Below are 5,319 nucleotides of genomic sequence, written 5' to 3'. Positions count from 1 at the left end.
CATGTTTCTGAAGTGCATTTCTCTTTGGTGGGGGAGAACAGTGTCTCCATTACCTGTCAGTGGAGGAGCTGCAGTGCTGGTGGGAGCATGAGGGCTGAAGCCAGGGAGCTCTGGGTTCTGAAACTGAGTTCTACCAGGTTCTCCTTAACCATGGGCAAGACATCCCAAGTCTCCTCTCACTCTACCCCTGAGCCAGTTTTCCCCATCTCCCAACAGATAGGCCCTGGCACCTCTCACTAAACTCCTGCCGCAGCCTCCTCCAACTTTATGCCTTCCAGTCTATCCTCTTCAAGCCTCCAGAGGGGTTTTTTGTTTTCTTTCTCGGCTTGATTGAGGTATAATTTATACACCATAAAATTTACCTGTTTTAAATGTACAATTCAGTGATTCAGAGGGATGTTTCTATCCTGCTTAAAACTATCCATGATGCTTCACTGCCCTTAAAATACATACACACACACACACACACACAACACACACACACACAGCTGACCCTTAACGGGTTTGAACTGTGCAGGTCCACTTAAACGCAGATTCCTTCCAATAAATGTATACTACTGTACTATCCTCGGTGGGTCAAATCCGAGGATGATATGGAGGACGGGCTTTAAAGTTATTTGCAGATCTTCGACTGCACAGGGGGTCGGTGCCCCTAACACCACTACCACCACTCCCCCACCCCCCATGTAATCTCATTCTGGAATGCTTTCCTGTCGGACCCGTATGCTGGGTCTTCCAGGGACCCTTCCCTGGTTTTTCTCTACCGTAAAGGGTTCTTCCTGCCTCTGTGAATGAGGACTAAAGCTAGGTGTACGGTAATTTACAGCCCCCGAGTTCACTTTTTAAAAGCAGCTTTATTGTAATACAATTTACATACTACACAGTTTGCTCTCCAGAAGTATACAATTCAGTGGCTTTGAGTATATTCTAGTTGTGTAATCATCACTGCAAAACATTTTAGAACATTTTCGTCATTCCAAAAGGAAACTCCACACTCCTTAAGCATCACCCCTCTCCCCTGGTCCCCCACTCCTAGGCTACCACCTAATCTATATGGATTTGCCTGTTTTGGACATTTTATATAAATGGAGTCATACAATATGTGATCCTTTGTGACTGTGCTCTTTCACTTAGCATAATGGTTTCAAGGCGAGTTCACTTTTAAATACAGATTTTTTTTTTCCCCTCCTGGGACCCAAAGTCTTTAAAATGAGGGTGACTAGGGTCTCTAAAATCAGAGACCATCACCAGAATTTATGTTTTTATGGGGGTTTGCATGCATCTGTTTTACTGGCAAGAAGACATTGCATCAGATTCATAAAGGGATCCTTGTCCCTCCAAACGCTAAGAACCACTCTGTAGTCAATGTTGTGTGTTCAGAGTCTGCTCGTGATAGGATACAGAGGAGGAAGCAAAAGCACTGATGCCCTGCTAAGCCTGCCCACCAGCTTCCCGTCATGCCGGGCTCTGCAAGGGCTTTCCTTTCTCTCAAGGTGCTGCACAGAGGGCTTAAAGGCTAATAGCCAGGCCCTGATGCCTAACCCAGGAGCCCCAGTACACTGCCACTCTGCCCTTTCTCATCTGAATGCTCAGTCGGTTCATTTTGCTCCTCTTCTTCCCCTTCTCAAGGTTTCCAGTTAATGGGAGCCTAGTGGTGAGTGAGAAAGCTCACCCACTTCTAGCAACTTTGATTGCTGGGGCCTTTGATGGGCTTTGATTTGATTTCTGGCTCAGCCCTGCCTCCTTCAGTCGTCCGGCCAGGAGCCACTGGGCTGTGCAAGTAAGGGGAGGCAGGGGCCAGTGGATACCCCTGTCCACGGGGAAAGGCTGGTCTTTTGTTTGCCCACCTGTATGGAATTGAGCATGAAAAGAAGGTTGGAGACCACCTCAGAGGAGACTGGGATATGAGAGCTAGGACAGGGACAGGAAGGGGTTCAGTCTCAGCGCTGCATTACCACTGCCACCCCGAGGCAGTCCCCAGAAGACGTGGCCTGACAGGAGAGGAAGAGGGTGCCTACGACCTACAGCAGCTCCCAGGCTCGAGAACTAGGCCCAGGCTAAGGTCCTCCAGAGTAAGGGGCTCACTGGTTTCCAGACAGCCTTTCCCATCTTCGCACCGTCCTGCCCCATCTCTCACAGTGATGTGCATCCCAGGAGCTCTGCAGGAGTGGTGCTGGCCGCCATCCTGTAAGACCCAGATCAAATGTGACATCTTCCAGAGAGCCTGCTCTGGGTGCAGATCTGTCCCCCTTCCCCAGACACTCACCTAGAAAGGGAGGAGTGACTGCCTTGGGAGGGCCCAGATGAGTGGGAGATGGGGAGAAAGAGGATTGGGGGAGCACAGTATCTTCACCTCAAGTCATTTCCTACTGTAGAGACACTGCCTTGCTGCTGCATTCTCCCAGAGGCTGCCATATCCCTCAGAATGGCTCCTGAGTCTGCAGGTGACACGGGGATGGGAAGACACATCACTTCCTCTAAGGATCTGCCCCAACCCCTTCCCCCTCCCTAGTGCCCCCACTGTGCCTTAGGTGGTGCCTGAAACACTCTCCCACCCCCAAGTTCCCGTACTGGGAGTTCCTAGAGGGAAGGCAAGGCCCCGGCCTGAGTCCTCTGCCCCCACTTCCAGTCAGGGGCCTGCAGTCTGGGCTCAGAAGGAGGGAGACAGAAACAGCAGTTGGAGTCTCACTCTGTTCCCTCTGCAGTGCATAAAGCTCATTGGTAAGGGCGCTAGCTACCCCACAGGAGTGGGGCCTGGGGTCTGAGGTCCATGGTCACTGGGGCCCTGAAGGGGTAGATACTGACCATGCTTCCCAGAAACCCTGAAATTGTAATGATGGGAGAAAAGGGATTGGGAGACAGATGGATTCCCTGCCCCTGGGGCACGCACATTCCAGGAAAAGGAAGGGAAAAGCCTCTTGTGAACTCCTTTCTGGGTGCCAAGCTCCACGTGAGATGTTTCACAAAGTCCTTGTCATGTAACACAGGAAACAGACTCCACGAAGAACACGTCTAGCTCAGGCAATATCAGCCTGGCAGAGCTGCAGTCTGGGATTCCCGTTAAATCTCTGTCAACCTACAGCCTGTGCTGCATGAGCGAAGGGGTCCAAAGTAATCAGTCTGCCCCCAGGAAATAATTCATAGCAGGGGTTCAGTGTTGCTCTCTGCTATTGGCAGATGGGACCTCAGCAGTGCTATAGCCAGATTGGCCTTGGTAGGTAGAAGTCCATATGCTGAACTTGTACATAACCTCCATGCCTGCCTGTATTAGTTATGTATTACTGCATGACAAATTACTTCAAAACAATGGCTTAAAACAACGACATTTATCTCACAGTTCCTGTAGGTCAGGAATCTGGGTACATCTTAGCTGGGTTTCTGTTTCAGGCTCTCTCACAGGCTGCAATCAAGATGTCAGCTGGGGCTGCAGTCATCCCAAGGCTCGACTGGGGAAGGATCTGCTTCCAAGCTCAGCATGTGGCTGTTGACAGGGCTTAGTTCTTTGCGGGTTGTTGGACTGAGGGCCTCAGTTTCTTGCCAACTGTTGGCTGGAGGCCATCCTCAGTTTCCTTGCCATGTGGACTTTTCCACAGGCCAACTCACAACATGGCTACTTGTTTCAACAGAGTTGATCAAGTGAGATGAAACGGGGGTGTGGGGGGGACATGGGGAGAAAATTGTGCACATGCAAGATGGAAGTCACAGTCTTTATAACCTAGTCTCAGAAGTGACATCCCACCACTTTTGCAATATTCCACTCACTAGAAGTAAGTCACCAGGTCCAGACCATACACGGGAGGGGATTACACAAGGATGTGAATACCAGGAGGTGGGGATCATTGGGGGCCATATTGGAGACTACTATAGTTTGTCCTCTGGCCCCCAATGATTCACGTCCCTTCCACATGCAAAATACATTCACCCCTTTCCAAGGTCTGAAAAAGTCTCATTCCATTACAGCATTGCCTCAAAGTCCAGAATCTCATCTAAATCAGGTCCAGGTGTGAATGAGACTCCTTCAGTGTATTCCTTAAGTATGGCTCCTTAAGTTCTATTTGTTTTCCACCAGTAGATCTGTGAAACTTAAGAGACAAGTTATCTGTCCCCAACACACCCAACATACGATGGTGCAACAGACACAGGATACTGCTATGGACATTCCATTTCTTTTTTTTTTTCTTAATTTTATTTATTTTTGGCTGTGTTGGGTCTTTTTTGCTATGCGCAGGCTTTCTCTAGTTGTGGAGAGCGGGGGCTACTCTTCGTTGCGGTGTGTGGGCTTCTCATTGTGGTGGCTTCTCTTGTTGCAGAGCACGGGCTCTAGGCGTGCAGGCTTCAGTAGCTGCGGCGCATGGGCTCAGTAGTTGCAGTGCACACGCTCAGTAGTTGTGGCTCACGGGCTCTAGAGCACAGGCTCAGTAGTTGTGGTGCACGGGCTTAGCTGCTCTGTGGCACGTGGGATCTTCACAGACCAGGGATCGAACCTGTGTCCCCTGCATTGGCAGGCAGATTCTTAACCACTGCGCCACCAGGGAAGTCCCATTCCATTTAAAAAACGGGGGAAATGGGAGACACAAAGGAGTCACTGGTCTATAGCAATTGTGAAATCCCGCTGGGCACATGGAAGTTCCTGGATTAGGTTTCAAGGCCTGGGAATAATTCTCCATGGCTCTTAGCTCTGCCTTCTGGGCTCTTGGTCCCATCCTCTGTGCCTTTCTTCCTTTTTCATGAAAGTTATCACATATTTGCGGCTGAGTAGTTTCCCCAGTCTGCTTCCTGCCAGTAAAATGTTGGGGGTCCAATGGTTTCTTTTCATTTTGTACTGTCTCTGTAATCAGTTGCCACTGACAAATGGTTCCAATAGCGGGGCTTGGTGTGCCTCTGCTGTCGGTAGGTTGGGCACTCAGCAGTTGTTATAGCCAGACTGGCCTTGGTGAAAGTCTGTATTATAGAGCCCGTGCCTAAACTCCACGCATGCTGCCATGGCCATTTTGTTCAGGAGTCCATTGGGTAAGGAACTGAGGTTGGCTGACATCCACAGGACAGAACATCTTGTCCAACTCATTGAGATCTTTCTCCATAGTGGATGCTCTCTGGTGCTCATTTATGTGGGATGTGACTATCTTCACACTCTGTGCCCATTCCAAAAGGGACATCCATATGCCTCTTCCCCAGACCTCCTCCTTGAACAATATTTCAATCCTATTCTTTCCAAGTCCTTGACCACCTAGCCAAATCATTACTAACTAACTACTCACGGATCAGTGGTATCTACACCTCTAACCATCTATGCAACCAGGCAGTGAGAATTCCCCTTCC

Source organism: Balaenoptera acutorostrata, chromosome X (genome assembly GCF_949987535.1).
Source record: "Balaenoptera acutorostrata chromosome X, mBalAcu1.1, whole genome shotgun sequence".
In the NCBI taxonomy this organism is placed as follows: domain Eukaryota; kingdom Metazoa; phylum Chordata; class Mammalia; order Artiodactyla; family Balaenopteridae; genus Balaenoptera; species Balaenoptera acutorostrata.
Note: the sequence above shows the minus strand (reverse complement) of the source record.